This window comes from Ursus maritimus, unplaced genomic scaffold, assembly GCF_017311325.1.
Source record: "Ursus maritimus isolate PB19 unplaced genomic scaffold, ASM1731132v1 scaffold_1, whole genome shotgun sequence".
Taxonomy (NCBI): domain Eukaryota; kingdom Metazoa; phylum Chordata; class Mammalia; order Carnivora; family Ursidae; genus Ursus; species Ursus maritimus.
In genome coordinates, this window is record NW_024423343.1 from 67741316 (window position 1) to 67761595 (window position 20280).

Sequence of the window (20280 nt, forward strand, 5' to 3'; positions counted from 1 at the left end):
AATACGTAACTGAGCTCTATAGTCCTTTTCTGACCAAAACATTTATGATTCCATAAAATAGTTGCATTTAATACTAGTTATTCCCTTTTTCTAAATAAGAGCAACATACCCCAAGGAGTATCTGAAACAATTCTTTTAAGTGAGACAATATATTAGAACTTTAATTTACATTTATTTTATCTGAAAATAAATAAAACTTAACTAATATTACTATATAGATTGAAAGTGGTATCCTCACAGAAAGCCAAATGATTAAGTGTCATGTATCCTATGAGGTGTGAGAAGGGAGGGGCAGAGTTTCTCTACACAGAAGTGCTGAGAGTGGCACCCACATTTCCCCATTCACGTGAAGCAACTTGCAATGCACTGTAGTCTGTCTATGCCTAGTTTAGACTTCTGAAGCAACCATCCTCCCAAGGTTAGAAAGAAATGATACCTTGGAAATGTGATTTTTTTTTTTTTTTGGTCGTGCTTACTGACTCTATTTGAGTTCCAGACCCTTGTGCCAATATTTTCTAATTCTCCATCAAAAACTATCTCACTTCCTCATCTGACCTCAATATTTTTAGCATAAACTTAATACTTGTAGGCTTTAGACTCTACCACTCATTTAGCAACATTAGCATCTTATACATATGTTTATTTCCATACTCACCATTGTAGAGTAATAATTCAAGTTATAAGGGGAAAAGGAGAATTGATTTCTTATACCGCATCTTGCTTCCTATGTATTACCATGAGAGTAGTTTTCTTTAAATTAGTATTGTAATCTAAATTACAATTTAAGTAAAATAAAAAAACCAATATTACTTAACCAACTTATGTATTCTTTTTGTTACTTTGACATTTTAGTCCCATTTCCTTTTCCCTAATTTAATAATATAGAAGATTTTCCATAACTTTTTTTCACAAATAAAGCAATAAACTAGGACATTTGGAAATCTATAATTAGCATTTTAAAATGTGCTATATTCCACCATCTATTCTATACCAACAAATTACCTTTAAAAAATGGTCTTTACTCTAGTTCCATACCTCAGGGCAGTTTTATAAGCAAGTTCAACTTAAAATAAGTTCCTTTTAGGACAGCAGAATTTTAGAAGGGATCCAACATGGAACCACTACAATATCACCCAAAATTAAATGTCATGAGATAAAAATATTTGTTATAAAAATATTCTCCTAGAAGTCTCTTCCATGGTCTAGTAATTTAAAGATTGTCGGGTTATTCCTAGAAGCAAACTCAACTCTGAATGTCAATGAAAAACTTGAAGTCCTATGCAATATCCTAAATTTCCGGCTTCATACTTTCAAAAGATTAATTCTATCTTTACTAAAGTGATATCACCATCATGACTGACATATAGTCACCATATCCACCCATGTCAAACAGCTTATAGCAATGATTAAATATTTGAGGAAAAAACAGTTTTTCTCAACAAGTTAAATTAAGCTCTATCTCTAGACTAGCTGGATTGTGAGGTCCATGTGGACAGGGTTTTTGTCCATCTTGTTCAGTGCTGTACTCTCAGCCCCAAGAATATGTTTGGCCAATAATAGGCTGTTAATAAATGAAGGAATCTCTGAACTCAGCTTGATCCATAGCTTCAGGTGCTATCAAGGCCAGACTGTATTCTGGGCCTAGAAGAGCGGAACATCCTAACCCTTAGAGTGACAAGGGCCTATAAAATGCAAAGGTGCCTCGCCCCGCAAAAGAAAATTATCTTTAAAGCTTCCTATGGGGGACTGAGGGAAAAAAGGAAACATGTCAGGACCTCCTCCACTCATACCCTTAAAATGTACTTCATATACACTACATGAAGGTAAACTTTGGAGGCTTAAAAAGAATCTTTTTCTTCCTTTTCTCTCCATTAGCAGCTAACTTTTATTGAGAACTTACTAAGTGACAGATACTTCACATAGACTCTTTGGTTCACTCCTTACAAAACCCAAGAGATAAGTACCATTCTCTTCCCATTTTTCAGTTGAAGAAACTAAGGCTTATCACTTCCCTGAGATCACAGAGCATATAAATAGCAGTGCTGAGACCTACTAGACTGTTTTTAAATACTATGCCATATTGCCTGTTACATAATTATTTGCAAAGTCATCTGATTAATTTTCTAAAACATAGTCCAAAGCTATTTCTTCCTTTCTTTTCCAAGTATAAAAACTCCAGTCCAGGATCTGATTATGATAAGCCTGATTACTAATGTAATGTTAAAAAAAAAAAAAGTGCTTTTTTTCTGAACTAGTTTTAGAAGACCTATATTCTAGTCCTGGCTTCAATACTGTGTGACCTTAGACATGTTATTTCAACTCCCTGTGCCTCAATTTCTCATTTTTAAAATTAAAATAATAAAATCTGCTTTACTTAACATGATTGTTTTGAAAACTAAAAAAAGGGGGGGCATAAAAGCAATTGGAAAAGCTGAAAATACTACATAAATATAAAAGTTGGCCAGTAATTCAGCATTCTTTTTAGCCTCTCAAGTTTATTTTTCATATAATGAACTGCTAGCATGATCTTCTTTTGCCATTAAGCTATGTAACTAGGTAACTACTCTGTACTGGCCATTATCCACATATATGCAAACTCTGGCCCTTCAAAAATTTCCATCATACTGATTATAAACCTTCTTTTCTAGCCACACTTGTATTTGCTCTGTTCCCTTAAGCCACACACTGATTGCCCATCTAGCTCAGTAGTGTTATCCCCTTTTAAATTCCTCCAGTTAATCCTCATTTCGTCCAGAACCCTTTAAGTGTTCCCTTCAAGTGACGACTCATATGCCACATCAAGCTGACTTCAGCCTGTTTTTCTAGGACAACTTCCAAACCCCTTGCCCCTAAAACGGGTTTTTTCCCTGTATCTTAACCTTTCTTAAATCTCCACCCCTCAATATCTATGTATAGTTCCTTCCTTTTATCCAAGGAATGATAGTTCTCTGATATTCTTGCCATTCATTATTCTGAGTACCCACAGAACCCTGATTTATTTATCTATTCAAGTTTGGGAAGATGGACAAATCTTCTACTCTCATGTTTATAAAACAACTCTACTTTGATCCATAAGGAAATGTCTCTACTTTTAAGCAGGAGGGATAATTGATTTGCTTCCTTTTTTCCCTCACTGCCCCTGCTCTTTATTTAGGCTCCATTCGTGGTGGTGATGCCTGCATTCTTCCCATCCTCCTGCTCCCTCCCGGCCAAAATCTAGCGTCCTGAGGAGAACGGAGCATGCTCAGTAGCCACAGCCAATTCCGGATGCAAACTGGCATCTTTTGCAGATTTTAAGCCCAGCAGGAGAGGTAAGGCCCTAAAAATACAATAGCCCAGAATTTGCCCACTTCCCCTGAGGTATCATTTGATGTAAAGATGTGTTCAAAGCCTAGGAACGGACTTGCAAATGGACAGCCTGCTGCCAGTGCCTAGTCTGAAAGGTGGGTCACCAACCTGAGTAACAGAGAGCTGAGAACAGCCCCTCTTCCTGGTTTGGTGCAGGGAGGAGATTTCTGCTGTTCTGAGCTGTGACAGTGCTGATAGATGGCTGGAAGCTTACATTTGGCATCTCTGTTGCGTCAAGAAAATACTGTTGTTGTTGTTGTTGTTGTTTTTCTTTTTTTCTTTGAACACAGCAACATCAGCTGCTCCAGACTGAGAAAGATGTTGCCTGAAGAGCTACAAAGTCTGTGAGCCAGCCAGAGAGATTGTGGAGAGGATAGGCAAAACAACTACTTACCCAGGAATTACATCTAGGGAGGTGTCTTAAGACCCAGAAATAAACAGGCTTTTTCTAAATGACAATTCAGGAACCTTTCAGATATTCAAAGCTGAATTGTCTGCCTGTCCCCACAAAACGCACACCTTCTTTGTATGTGAACCATGACACATTTCCTTTTAAGAGACTGACAGAATACACACACACACACACACACACACACACACACACACACACACACACAAATCCTCCTGTTCTCCTTTCCCCTGGTTTCTGCAGACTGAATCTCTATAGCTGCAACAGCAGCAGATTCCCTTACCTCGCTGCCAGAGGGATGAGGCACAGGGAGGAAATTTATCATGAATGGAATATGATAAAAAAAAAAAGGGGGGGGGCTTCTTTGCAGGGTCTTCAGCCACCACTGCACAGCCTGAGACACAGAGATAGGCAGAAACAGGCAGGAAGAGAGACACACAGCTGCCCCTGCTGCTAAAACCTAGCCATCTCTTCAAACAGCAGCAAACATGAGACATTTCATCACCGTAGTGCATCCATATTGAGAAGAGGGGGAAAAAAAATCATGTGCTTTGCGTTATGCATTTCAGTCACCCGAGATGGGAGGAGACCCCTGTCCATATGTCGTGGGAGCTATCCACCACCCCAAAAGTACGATCACTGCATCTAGCCAGCCGACCGCTTGCCTGACAGGTTTTGCAGCAAACGCGGTTAATCTGTGACAGCAGGTTGTCTCTTACCGTAGGCAGCAGCGGCTCCATTTGAGCTCCCTGGTCTTTAATCTCCATGTTTTGTAATGCCTCTGGAATAAGCACCTTTCTCTGCAGTGTCTTCAATGTCCTACACTCAGCCCGGCACTCGCTCTGCTTAGTATTCGGATCAGGTAGCTCTGAAGCAGGAGGCAATTGCACACTCCAACTCACCAGAGTCACATGGCTCCTACTCACTCGGGCTGCTGGCCAGGTTTTGCACTGAATGCCTTGGATCCCTGGGCCGGTAAGAGAGATTTCCCAAGCCCTGTGTCACTGCCCACACCTGGCTACTGTATAAAATACAGCCTGAAAGGCTGCGAGTCTAATGGACATTAAGAATCTCACCTAAGATGCTAACTTCTTATACATACTCGTCCAAGGTGGACTCCAACCAGCTCAGCCAGATTTTAACACTTTGAGGCACTTCACTTCATTCCCAGAACCCCATGGGAAACATAATTCAAGCAAGAGGATATTAATGAGGTGTACTAGATGTCCTGCTCTGAGATGGGGTCTTTAAAAACAGAGACAATGGCATCAAAATTGATATGCCTTAGTGAGACTGAACTCTGCATTAACAAAATCATTCAAGTCATTGTTGACTCAATAAAAATGGGGCAGACAGATACTTTCAATATTTTAATTATGAGAAACTTGGGTAAGTCACACACTATAAAATAAATTTTTAAAATACATTTTTCTATGATTTCCCAACAAAAATAGTAAGGAAAGTATTTTGATAGCAGCAATAATCAAGATACTAAAGCATTGTGAAAAGACAACGAATCTGACAAGAGTAGCCTAAGCATGTATCCCTTTGCCTTAAAAGTCTCAACAAAAGAGAAGAACAAGATTCTCTAATCCATGGGAGAAAATGAGTCAGAGGAGATCTTTTGTAGGGAAAAGAAGTTGATAATGGCTGTTGAGTGACCACATATTTCCTAGAATTGATTATAGATCCAGAGTATTTTAAGGAATAAAGCCCATGTATCACGGAATCCCAGACTGAGTACAGAGGTTACAAATGAAGAGGGGTTAAATGAGTATGACTAAAAATTATTCAGATAGCTTATCTTAAATAAGAAGATTTTCACCAGATTTAAAAAGCATTCATCAGCAGGAGTGAATATTAAATTATTTTCAGCAACACACCACAATTTTCCACAACATTCTTCATAGGTGGAATTATTAATAACTTTCATCTGTTTACTTTCTCAATACAATTCTTTATAATAAACTATTATTTTGATGATAAGAAAACATTTTTTGTAAACCATAATGATTAATATATTTGAGTAGCAACTTTCTACACAGCACATAGAGATGATTCCAAGGACTTAAATAACAAGATGCTGATTGGGAATTTGCTAATTTGAGGCCCAACTTGACTTTCTACCATGGACTGATAAATAAAAGCTCTCTTTCTACTCACATGACCATAGTAAATTATCACAAATGACTTATTAGAAGAAAAGTGATAAACTCTCTAGAAAGATTATTTCTATCTCATTAGGAAACCCTAAGTCATCCAGTTTGTATTTGTTCAAAGAGAATTCAAATATAGCTAGGCAAAATATGACTTTTTATTTCAAGAGCCAAAACAAAAATAAGATAGTATCTAAAATTACTTTCAATCAATAGTTTCCTACAGTGTATATTATTAAACCATGTAGGTACTTTGTTGGAACAACTATTTCCTGAGTGTTCACTATATGCTAGAGCTACTATTTCTACCAATATAACAGAACTTAGCCAGAGTTTCAACAGCAGACACTCTTCTTGTAGAGATCAAGCATGCCTGTATCTCTACAGTTCTCTGATCCAAGATATTGAATGTTAGCTTAGCAAAAAAAAAAAAAGTGCAGAAAGAAAGTGATCCTCATTTAATCCACTACTTCTATCTTACACTCTAAGAATTTAGAATTAAGGCCTGTATCCTGAGAAAATATTTCCACATAATAAACAAGTCCCAATGAAGACGATAAATACAGACTAGATAACTTCTGGAAAGAAAAGCATCACTAGGGAGTGGAATTTTTAGTAACAAAACCATAGAATTTTACAGATAGGCCCTTGGAAATCAACTTCTCCATTCATTTTCAAACTCAAAAAGTGAAAAGAACAGAGGTTAGGGAGAGAAAATCCAACTTGTTTGAGCAGCGTTTTTTTTTTTTTTCCAACTACATACTGTGCACGTTGGAAATTCTGATATGTCCTTGGTGGAGGCTAAGAAAGGAAGTAGCTGGGGATATACTTTTTGAAAAATACCCCCAGGTAACTTTTACATTTCTCCAAGTTCAGAGCTCTTTCCACCATAGTTAAGTTTCCTTGGATCCTAGACTAAAAATGAGTTACTCTTTAGCCTGTTTTATTTAGAAACCCAGTGAGATTTCATTAGCACAATTTGACAGCCATAATTTCAAACATAACATTAAGTATTACCAAGACTGAATGTGTCCAAGGAACTGAATGTTCCAGACATTTTACTGGAATTAGATATAAGAGTCCAGTTTTCATTCAGTCTGTCCTACTATGTGTGAGGCACTGTGCTACTGATGCTATTTCCTGTCATACTGAGCAATATGAATGTGGAATTTTCCTCTCTGAAGAATGAAATAAAAGTAGCAATCGGCCACAAGCCAACCATGCAAAGGGGAATTACAGAAAGCACTAAACAGAAGAGCCACCTTCCTTTCCAGCTGCCTGTGTAGTGGCCAATAGAAAAGGAACACAGCCACCATGGTGTGCTTCCTTCCTTAGATCTGTCCGGCATCCTGGGACTCTTGCTGACCTCAAATTTTACTAATCCCCCGAAGTATGCAAGTCAGCATGGAGCCAATGTCCTTTCAGTTCCTACCTCCTTTTGCTATTTTAAGCCCTGGGGGTTAAGATATGCACATTAACATAGTGTTTATCTTAGAGAAGAGGCCATCTAATATTTTATTTAATACATCTAATTGTATTTGAAGAAGACACTGGATTCTAAAGGTTACTGCCAACGCTAGTACTTCAAGAAAATACTTTTTTATCCTGGTAATATTGGGTTCTGGCTTAGATCTGAAAGTCCTTTGCTTTGACCCTTTTTAGTATAAAAGAACTGAACTTCAGGTAGCCAACAAGATCAGAAATATATTCTGAACATTAATATTATGTTGTTAATAATAGTATTAACTCAAGATTAATATTTTTAAATGACTATTTTTCACATACGTCAATGTGTCAGAGAACTGTTTATATAATTTACTTTTGTGTTATCTCCTTTGTACTTCTATCCTTTGGGATCTATACAAATGTTCTGAACAACTAAAGTATCTTATGTAGATTTAATAGATTAATCAATCTAAAAGTGTTTAGCTGAATTTGACAAATTCAAGAAATACCCAAACTGTTCTTTCTTAACAACTTAAGAAATGATGACATTTGACCATTTAGGAAAGGTAAGAATGCCCATTCCCAAATGTGGCATACCATAAAAAACCTCATTGTATACCACTAGAGTTACTCATTTTTACAGATGTTCTTGGCCACCAACCTGATAGGCATGATTCTAGCAATCAACTATTAAAAAAGGAATATATGAAATAAGTAATTAGGAAGCCCACTCCAATGCTGGGCAAGTGTCCAGATTTAAGAGATCCCAAAGTCCCACTTCTCTTAGTTCATGACTGTTTTTTCCAATCCTGAAGACTGAAACAAAGACTTGATTTTCACTTTGCTCCAATTTACCCATACAGGATAACCCAAAAAATACCTACTCTCTAGACTGAGTACTAGAAAACAGCATCTTAACCCAATTCAAATCAATTCAATAAATTTGCAAGGCAGGGAGTAAATGGGTGAAGGGGACCAATTATAAAATAAATAAGCCATGGGGATGTAATGTACAGCATGGTGACTATAGTCAATAATACAGTATTGCAAATTTGAAAGAAGAAATCCTTAAAACTTCCCACCACAAGAAAAAGAATTATAACTTTGGTTAGTGTCAACTGGTAACTAGGCTTATTGTGGTGATCATTTTACAATGTATACAAATGTTGAATCATTATGCTGTATGCCTGAAACATGGGACACATGAATAATGATTATTTTATTGTAATTCTTCAAAACATGTTATAGAATAAGGACAAGTTAAGGATTATTTAGCTACAAGATTAACCCCGTAATAAGTGTGATATTGATTATTTTCAGGTTAGGAATAGAAATACATTCAGGATCATTTGACAAAGACAGTAATCATTGGGCTTAAAGGCTAATAATTGGAGACGTAGTAAGTTGAGGCATGCGTATACTTCTAGCTTACATAACAAGTAAAGGAAAATAAGATTTTCATTTCCACAAAAAGAAATACCCTGAAGATTTTAGATCTCTATTATAAAGGGGAGAAAAATGCTATTAGAAATTAGTCATTTTGTCTTCTGGTCTCCCTCTGGTTTTTGTACATGTTTTTACTTAAGCACTTGTCAAATGATACTGTATTTCTTCTCTTGTAAAATATGACCTCTTTGAGTATAGGGTTCATGTTGTGCTTGCTCCTGTATAACTGCTAGTACTTGGAAGCTACTCAATTATTTATTTGTATGTTTAATTAATTGATTAATTTCATTGAAGTATAATTGATATATAATATTAAATGTAATTATCTGATTTATCTATCATTTTTTCTCTCCCCCACCCCCAAACTGGAGCTCAACTAAATGGACAAAGAACACACAGCTCTTTCTCAAGGGTGCACACTGGCAACTAAAGGTCTTGTTCCTTTCCAATTCTTCCCCTCCTCCATTCCAGAGAATCTTTTGCTATGGACAGCTTAGTTCTTCATCTTTCCTTACAATGTTATTATTTAGGAACTGTGTATCCTTGGAGTTTAGGCTTCTGAAACTTAAAACTGGCTTTTTTTTTTTTTTTAAGTAGGCTCCATGCCCAGCACAGGCCTCAAACTCACCACCCTAAGATCAAGACCTGAGCCAAGATCAAGAGTCAGACACAACCCACTGAGCCACCCAAGTGCCCCAAAACTGGCTTTCCTATTGCATCATCCATTCCTTAAATGCCAATGATTAACTTAAGAAATATAAGGCAGGTAAGTAAATATAGGGGTAAAAACTTGATTATGATAAAAAATATTATTGGGGTGCCTGGGTAGCTCAGTCGGTTAAGCCTCTGCCTTCAGCTCAGGTCATGACCTCGGGGTCCTGGGATCAAGCCCCAAGTCAGACTCTCTGCTCAGCAGGGAGTCTGCTTCTCCCTCTCCCTCTGTGCGTGCTCTCTCTCTCCCTCAAATAAATAAAATCTTTTTAAAAAGATAAAAAATATTGTCTTACTTCAACATTAATAAAATAGGGTAAAACAGAACAACTGAAAATTGCTCTTCTATTTCTGGTAAGAAAATTAATTATTTAAGTTTTGGAATTAAATGCCTCCTCTCAAGAACAAATTGTAAATCAAGAGAGATAAATAAAAATTGATTTATTCATTTAATAGACATTTACTAAATACCTCCTATAGGTCCAATATTGTGCTAGATACTGAAAATCCAAAGTCCCTACCCCAAGGAGTTCACAGTCTGGAAGAGAAATAAATAATCAGACACTCCAAAGACACCGTGACAGATACATGAAAGAAATAGAAAGAACACCAAATTATGGAAGCAGCTCAAGTGCCCATTGATAGATGAATGGATAAAGAAGATGTGGAATGAAAAGCCATAAAGAGGAATGAAATCTTGCCATTTGCAAAAACATGAATGGAGCTAGAGAGTACAATGCTAAGCAAAATAAGCCAGTCAGAGAAAGACAAATACCATATGATTTCACTCATATGTGGAATTTAAGAAATAAAACAAACAAGCAAAGGAAAAAAAGAAAGAGGGAGGGAAACCAAGAAACAGATTCTTAACTATAGAGAACAAACTGATGGTTACCAGAGGGGAGGTGGGTAGGGGGATGGGTGAAATATGTGATGGGGATTAAGGAGTACACTTGTCGTGATGAGCACTGGGTGTTGTATGGAAGTGTTCAATCACTATTTTGTACACCTGAAATATAACACTGTATGTTAACTACACTGAAATTAAAATAAAATTTATTTAAAAATAATTAATGCTTTTCTTATGACCTTGAAATACTACCCAGAAATGCAGATCCTATTAACTTCAGATACTATCAAATTAAATAAGAAATTTTCCATTTATTGCATCATCCATTTGGTTTAAATGAAATATTTAAATCAGTTAACAATTCTCAAGAAAATACATACTTGTATAAAAATATTTCTTAAAGTTTATCCACAGGCAATTTACATCAAAATAACCTTCCTTGGGTGCTTCTGAAATTATTTGATTCCTAGGTCCCATTTCTAAAGATTCTTATGCAGTAAATTGAGTTGAGAACGAGGAGACTGTATTTTTAACAAGAGATTCTGATACAGATGGTCTGACACCATCTATCCCAAATTTTACTTCCATATTTTGTTACTCTAACTATAGCCCTTTTCTTAAAAATGATTGGTTTAAATATCTATAATTATTTAATAGACAACACAAAGTAGTATATTAGGATAGGTCTCAAATGAACTAACATGGCATCCACCATTAAATAAATACCTACCATTGTATAGAAGTGTGGAATCACTTTATTGTACACCTGAATCTAATATTACACTGTGTTAACTAACTAGAATTAAAATAAAAATTTAAAAAAAAAAACACCTACTATTTATTTAGTGTTTACTACATGTCAGATACTGTGCCAAGTATTTTATATAATTATTTAATTTACTCTTCGTATTAATCCTGAGATGCATGCACTGAACTCTTCACATATGGGATTGCTGAAGCTACATGAAGTTAAATAACTTGCTGAAAGTCACACAGCGATTAAGCAGCAGAATCAGAAATACAACCCAGGAGGGGTGTCTGGGTAGCTTAGTCGATTGAGTGTCTGACTCTTGGTTTAAGCTCAGGTCATGGTCTCCCGTCCTGGGATCAAGCCCCACATGGGGCTCCACTCTCCACGCCGCATCTCCTTGAGATTCTCTCTCTCCCCCTCCCTGTGGCCCTCCCCACCCTCACGCTATAAATAAATAAACAAATAAATAAATAAATAAATAAATAAATAAATAAAATATTTTCTTAAAAGAAGAAAGAAATGCAACCCAGGCTATCTGTCTCCAAAGCACTTACTTTTTGTATCATGCTATAATTGATCGCTAATTTGTCCAGGTGGCCAGATGAAATGTTTGCCCCCGAACAAAAAGACCAGCAGATCCATGTCATATGCAACTAATGAATCACTGAACACTACATCAAAAATTAGTATATATATATATTGGCTAATTGAACATAATAAAAAAATTTTTAATTAAGTTAAAGAAAAAAAAAAAAGACCACCAGATCCAAACTCAAAGTTGGTACTATGGTGAGAAAATTGTAAAAGAATGAAACTGGTCAAGCCAAAAATGAAGTATTTCTGTCACCAATGATGCATACAAATCCTGCTTCACATTGAGGCTTCCTCATGTTTATTCAGAAAAGCTGAGTAGAAAGCATGTGATCCTATGTCTTGACAAAAAACAACTGAAGTGATAACTATTACATCAGGATAAGAAGTCCTACAGTGGGGATACCCCTAACCAGATTCTGTAAGTGTTTCTTTGGCCAAATAATACATAGTACACTTTCTACATGTTTTCCACTATCTTTTCTATCGACATGATAATTCAAAAATTTTTCATGAATTCTGCTTTAGTGTCAAAGACAGTGAAATATTTATCCAATTGTTATTTTGTAAGATAAAAGAGTTCACTCGTTCTTTAAAAATATATGTATCAAATGTCTCTTGTATGCCAGACACTATGCTAGTCCCTGACTACAGCAAGATCTCAACCCTTTATTTTATTTTTGAGAGAGAGAGAGAGCACGAGCAGGAGAGGGGCAGAGGAAGATGGAGAGAGAGAAGCAGACTCAAGCATGGAGCCTGACACAGGGCTCGATCTCATGGTCCTGAGATCAAGAGTTGGATGCTTAACGGACTGAGCCACCCAGGCGCCCCAGATCTCTACCGTTTAAAAGCTCACAGTCTAGAGGAGTTACAAACATGAGACCATAGAGCATGACAGATCCTACAGTGTAGACTCAGTGGGAACAGAGTGGAAGAGAAAGCATTATTATTGCCCTTTTCATCAAAAAATGATGAATATATCTACCTAAGACTTATGTGACAGCTACTTTCTAAGGGCTTTATTATATTAAGTTATTTAATCTTCGCATTAACCCTATGATGTGGATACTTTCCCCCATATTACAGATAAAATTACTGAATTTTCCCAAACCACAGAGCTGGTAAATGGCAGGGCTGAGATTGAAGTCCAGGAAGGCTGGCGTTACTGAGCTTCCTGGCCACTACACCACACTGCTTCTTACAGTGGAGAAAGCATGAGATTGGAAATCTCTGTCCCTAAGTAACTCTGCAACCATGGACAGATTATTGCCCTAGTACTTTCCTTACTTTCTTTATTGATTAAATAAGAGGGTTGGACTAAATATAGTATCTTCTGCACCTGCAGAATATGAAAATGGGTAAAACTGAAGGCTGACTCAAATTCAAGCCTGGCAACTAACTGGTTGAAAAAGCTTAAGCGAATCAGTCAACACTCCAAGCCTCAGTATCCAAACCATTTTGTGTGTTACCACTAAAAAAGAATTTCTGGGGTTTCTAAATACTCCATGCACTCACAGATCTCTAAACATCAAAAAGGAAACTTTTCCAACTCCATGCCGCTCTGTTAACCAATCCAATCACACAGCCATCTCTCTTACTTTCCTCAACTACTTGGTCTTTAAAGAGTATTCCCTCACTGGCAAAGCCAAATATAAACTTGTTTATTTGTGTATCCAACCATCCATCCATCTGTTGATTGATTCAGAGCTTATGAGTCAGTAGGTACATTATGTACTATAATAAATTACAAAATACATTATGTGCTAAGTAAATAAGACTATATAAAGATAGCTGAAATATAAAGAATATAAAGATAAATAAAACATAAATCAAACTCTCAGAAAGCTTGCAGTGTACTTGGAAATGGGAAAGACAAACATTCATTTAGTGTCCCATATGATAACCACTATAATAAAGTACAAAATGGCTCTAAGGGAGAAAAGGGTAGAAGTATTCCAGATAGGAGAAACAGTATGTGTTCAAGAACTCTAAGAAGTACTATATGTCTGAAACATGCAATGTATAAAAGGGAGGGGCAGGAAAGGATGTAACTGAAGACAAAGAGCAGATTACAAATGCTCTTATTTGTCATACACAAGAGATGGGACTTTATACCACAAGATGATTAGAAGTTATCTAAGGATCTTGAGCAGAAAACTGATGTGACAATACAACCAGTTAGAAAAATCACTTAGGCTATACCATGGAAGATGTTGGGGCAAGACTAGTGGCAAAGAGACCAGTTAGTAAGCTGATAAGAGATAAGAACCTAAACTATGATAGCTGCAGTAATGATGGATAAAAGGAAACAGTTCCAAGAGACATGCAAAAGGAAAAAGTAGATATGACTATTCAGATGCAGGGAATGAAGAAGAGAAACAGGTCTAGCAATCTGGCTGGATGCATAGTGATAACATTCAACAACATACGGAAAACAGTAAAAGGATTAGTTTGAGAGAACACCTAAGGAATTCTATTTTGAAACTAATAACAGCAGTTAAGAACATAGGCTTTGTACACAAGAGTGTCATTTACTATCTTGCAAGTTTCTTAAATTCCTAAAGTCTCGGTTTCCTCATCTATAAAGCTAAGGTAATAAAAGAACCACCTCAGAATTGTTCTGAAGATTAAATCAGCTAACACATATGACACATTTAGACTATTGGCAAGTAAATGGTAATTTCTCAGATAGTGGCTACCATCATTATTCCATTGAGTTGGGGTAGTTGGAGGTTGTCTAAAGGCAAATGGTAAGAAAAGAGTTGGAAATACAGGTTTGGGATGAGGAAAGAGTCTGAGTATGGATTATGTTTCTTTAAGAGGTTATGTGGAGCTAGAAAAATTCCATGAATGGATGGCTGAGTAACACCAACAACTAAAAGTCTTCTGCATGTTTTTCTGAACCACTCATTATCCTAAATATTTGTTTCAAACTATTGCTGAGTCCCAGTTTATAACTCTAGAGACTTTTTTTTCCAATAAATCAAACCACTTCCCAACACTTCAGAAGTGTCCTTATATTCAACCTATTCTTAAAATTATTGTTTTTATTTGTATAAATCTGTGATGATGTTCTATTTGTCCACTTCAGTTCCCCTACGAAACTGTATTATCCTAGAAGACCCTATGGAGCTACATATATACTAAAATATTTCTTCACTGACACACAATTACCACCCACATGTAGCGGAAAAGATGTACAATTTCAACTCCTGCTTAAGAGCTAGTGGGACCCAGGAGCAGTGGCAGTCCCAGGAAAAAAACTGTGACCAAACTGGGTCTTGAAAATCCTTGTCCTTTGGCATCTGTCCGATGACACTGGTGCCACAACTGCAGAGTTCTACATGCAATCTAGTAGCCTGCTTTTTAACTTTAAGGTCCTCATTTACTTAAATTGTCCAAAAGTCCTTCTTTTATTAATATTTCCTTTCTACTTTAGAGAGAATAAGGATTCCAGAGCTTCCTCAGGAAACACAATGGTATTTCTCAGACCTGAGGAAAGGGCAATCACAAAGACAAGGATGCTTACCCTCAATAATAATAATAATAATAATAATAATAATAATGCAATATTCAACATATGAGACAATGAGAATAATGAGGAAAAGCTGAGGAGAAACTAATTTAACAAGTGAGTAGTTATCATACTCAAGATGTCAATGTTCTACTTACTTTGATGCCTGCCAAAATGTTTATAAGATCAGGAGCTTGATCGGCACTGTGAAACTCCAGAACAACTCTCACGTTAATAAAAAGAAAGATCTATAACGGGACAGATGGTAGCTATACTTGCAGTGAACACAGCATAATCTATAAATTTGTCAAATCCCTAAGCTGTACAGCTGAAACTAATGTAACATTGTGTGTCAACTATACTCAAATAAAAAAATGATCTAAAAATGAACTTTGGGGGTACCTGGGTGGCTCAGTCAGTTAAGTGTCTGACTTCAGCTCAGGTCATGATCTCAGGGTCCTGGGATCAAGCCCCACATCGGGCTCCCTGCTCAGCAGAGAGTCTGCTTCTCCCTCTCCCTCTGCCACTTCCTCTGCTGCTCCCCCTGCTTGTATTCTTTCTCTCTGTAATAATAAATAAATAAAATCTTTAAAAAAAAAAGAACCTTGAACTCTTAAAAGCCAACTAAGTTAAAATCACACAAACCAATAAAGAGTGCTTGTAGAATTAATACTCATTAATAGCTTTAATGAATAGTTTTTATTTTAAAATTACAGTTGAATATGAAAGCATAATATTCTCCCTTTCAGTAAACTATGTCTATAGAAAACAAGCCTTTTCAGACTATCACTGACCCAATGGAAAATTACCCTAGTTAACAACAAAATGTACTCCTTTTCAACAAATAACCGGGTACTTTTAGGTGCCAGATTCTTAATACTCAATGCCCTAGAACCTGGGGCTATAGCAGGGAATTAAAACATTCAAAACTGCTGGTTGATGGATGGGGAAGAGGAAGACAAAGAATAACTAGGTATATGAAGAAAACATATAGCATGTGAGATGATAAACGCAATGAAGAAATGGAAAGCTGGTAAGGAGAATGAGTGTCTGGATTTCCAGTGTTAATTAATGGTGCCCAGAGAAGACCTCACTGAGAAGGTAACATGTGCATAAAAACCTGATGGAAGTGAGATACTGGACCATGAAGCTATTTGGGCAAATCAGTTTTCCAGACAGAGAACAAGTGCAAAGAATAGGTAGAAGATAAGTAGGGGAGGAAGGAGAGAAACCAGATAAGAAATGTTTGCAGAAGATAATAATAGCTTGAACCAGATGAAAAATGGTGGGATTCTGGATGTGTTTCTGAAGGTAGACTATTTGCTGAAGATTGGAATATGGATGAAAGAGAAAAAGAGAAGCTCGGGATGCTGCCAAGGTTTTCAGCCTGAACAAGTACCACAGCATTTCCATTACAGATGAGAACTGAACACCTCATTTGTATTTAGCAATGAGGAAGTTATCTGGGGACTTTTACAAGAGCTGTTCATGGAGTGGTAGGAAGCAATTTAGGATACCATAGGGGGAGAAAAATTGGGAGTATAGACAGTAAGTCATACTCCCGAAGATTGGAAAAGGAAAGAAAAGAATGAAGGCAGGAGCTGGAGGGAAAAGTAGGCTCAGCAAAAGAAGTCAGTTTATTATTTACCTTGCAAACTAGACCAGCAAAGTGAAAATAAATACCTTGTCTTTTCAAAGCAGTTCACCATATCCCATTTGTAGCTGTTTTATTTTTTGGGTTTTGTTTTGCCTCCTTCCCTGTGAGCAGCAAGTTAGTGAAATAATGAAGTAATTGGACTCATTCTAGTCAAATTACAACTGTGTAACAATAATGCCTCAAACAAATTATCTGCAAAAAGATGTACAAAAGAGGCAACAAATCATTTTTATCAGAAAGGTTGGTGGAACAGTCACTGGGAAGACAGCTTAATGGTTTGATCAGCAATAAATGAGAGTTATTTCCTTTATTAAAATCCCTGACTACATAAAAAGAACACAAATATTTTTAAAGTGTATCATAGTATCAGTTCTCTCACCATGAAATTTTAATTCCTGTTGTCTAGTAGACATAGATCTGCTGGAGACAGGAAGCAAAGAATACCATTCAGCTGAATGAATGAATGAATCATTGAGGTAAACTATAATTTCCAGAGTCAGGTCAGGACATCAGGGATAACAACAATGTGGCTCTCTTCATAAGGGCATGGAAGTTTTTTGTTTTTGTTTTTTTGAAACAAGTGAAAAAAGATACTAATTTGGAGCTTCATTCAAAAGATTCCACTAGAGTCTACATTCCTTAACAGTATGGACTAAGTCTGTCTTGTTCCCTGTTGTTTTCCCTAGGTCTATTTTGGTGCTGGATTCCTAATAAGAATTCAATAAATATTTCTGAGTGAACAAGTGAATGATTGAAAGTGTGCAATAATTAGTTAAATGAATAAATGAATGAGCAGCACCTTAACCCTCTATTAGACAATATATCACAGTTAGCATCCTACCTAATAAAACTTAATAAAACTCTTGTATGATAACCATCACACCTAATTCTAACTCTAACCATACATATAGAACACTTTAAAAGACTACACGTTATCTATATTGATTAACCAGACAAAATGTTATTACTAATTTCACAGGGATACCAGCTGAAGAAAAACCTATTTTGGCTTTGTTTGTTTTAGAAGCACTAGGAACTTCTAGCAGTTAGTGCTCCTAAAAGGAAGACAACCTTTATTTTAAAAGAATCATGAAGAAAGCTGTGACATCACCATAAATATGAATACTGGTGTGGAGAATTCAGAGGTATGCTGTTTACATAATATAAATTGGATTAATCCTTGGCCTGACTATGCCCTTCTAGAACAAGAGAAAGATTTCCTACATATATATTAATGTCTCCCACATAACATATTGATATCATTTACGACTAAATAACAGACTTTTAGAAATGTACAGTTCAACATTTTTATTTTCTTGTCTGAGTAACAGAGACTAGATCATACCCAGGGGTGGAGGAGGCAAGCACTCCCCTTAAAGAAACAGATGATTCTTTTTTCACCCTGGCATGTACTTTAGACTGGGCACGAGAAACAGTTTAGGACTCTGAGTCCAAGATTCCTATAGATTTCTCTTTGGTGGGGATCGAGCTTACCCCACAATATGATGCCACATGGGAGCAAATTGATATGGGGAAAACAGCTTGGAGAACTACAATACTGTCTTTATTCATCAGTACATGCCTAGAATAAAATCATTCAGAGTTATGAGTATCTGGTAGAGGACATAAGGTGCCACCAAGACAGACTAGCAAAGCATAAAAATTCTTTTGGGAGGCCCAGACGTAAATTGGGTAAAAGAAACAAGTAAGCGAAAAATTTAACTACCCTGGGGCGCCTGGGTGGCACAGCGGTTAAGCGCCTGCCTTCGGCTCAGGGCGTGATCCCGGCGTTATGGGATCGAGCCCCACATCAGGCTACTCTGCTGTGAGCCTGCTTCTTCCTCTCCCACTCTCCCTGCTTGTGTTCCCTCTCTCGCTGGCTATCTCTGTTAAATAAATAAATAAAATCTTTTAAAAAAAAAAGAAAGAAAGAAAGAAACATTCTCAAAAAAAAAAAATTTTTAACTACCCTATCCATAGGTTGGAAGTTTATAGTCATGTTATTGAGTATTACGTTGGAAATGTTTTGTCTATCATGAAAAGTACTCTTCCCCTTCATCTGGAAAATGTCTTATTTAACCTTTTGACAGAGTTTATTGGTCCAGGGATAGCCATCTGACCCAATATGAGCTGATCAGTGTCAGTATGCTTCCCCTGGATTCTTAAACTTGATATGAGACAGACCTAGTCTGCATGCATCTCTAGTGGAGGAAATATGAGGCTCTAGGGCTGACAGAGACCATGTCTCTCACCATAAGAAAAAACTTTGGGGAGAATGACTCTAAATCATAACATTTAATTTTCTACTCTATGCCAGGATCTGTTCTAGGCACTAAGAATGCAAGAGGAAACACACACACACACACACACACACACACAAAAGACTATTATAAGTACTAAATTTGGTACTTATTTATGGTTTAGGACCCTAGGCACCCCCCCAAAAAAATGTGTTCTAGAAATTCAGAGGAAAAAAATATCATTTCTAATTAAGGTTATCAGAGATGACTCTGTAAAGAAGATTGTAACTGGCCTTAGGTAGGAAGGGAATAAGATTTCCAAAGGTAGAAATAGAAGAATATGGCATTTTAAGTTGAGGGGATGGCATGAGTAGGGAAGGATAGCATCAGTGTCATAGGGGATTGAAAAGAGCTCAGATTGGCTGAATAAGAGAGTGACAGGGCAATTGCAAATTCTGAGGTTAAAAAGGTAAGGTTAGGTCAAATCATTTGTTACAGTTTCAGAGCATTTTCACTAGTCAGATTTTTACCCTAAGCCAGAATTCTCTTCCCCCAGATCTTTGAGTGGCTTGCTCCTTCTCATCATTCAGGTCTCAAGCTAAACTCCACCCTCAAAGATGTTTTCTCTGAACAGTCCTTCTAAAGAACCTACATCTGAATTTACCATAATCATCTTCTTGTTAATTTATTAGCTGTTTCCCCTACTAAAATATAAGCTCCACTTCCACTTCCAGCCTTTGTGGACTAATAGTTACCATATTTACTCCTCTGCATGGAACTACATTAAATCTGGACAAAATATGTGAAACCACAGTTTTCAGACATTTGACAGCAAGCAATGCAAGACAGGGATCTCTGAGAGAGGGAAACAAAATGAGTTCTCTGAATGCTCCCCTAACTGTTTAGAGAATGGCTGTAACACAGGAAGGGGGGTATCCAGAGCTTGATGGTCTCCTTAAATTGAAATGATGAAGTTGGGAGTCACGATAGGTCAAAGTAGAGTTGGCAAGGCAGATACCAAAGAAGAAAGAGGTACACAGAGAGGGAGACCTCTGGTCTTTGGCTGGATAACAATTACCACAGTGTGTGAAGAAACTACCTAAGGCAAGTGGGGGGCGGGGGGAGAAACCTGAAAGGAGTAGAGGAATAATCCTCAGAAGT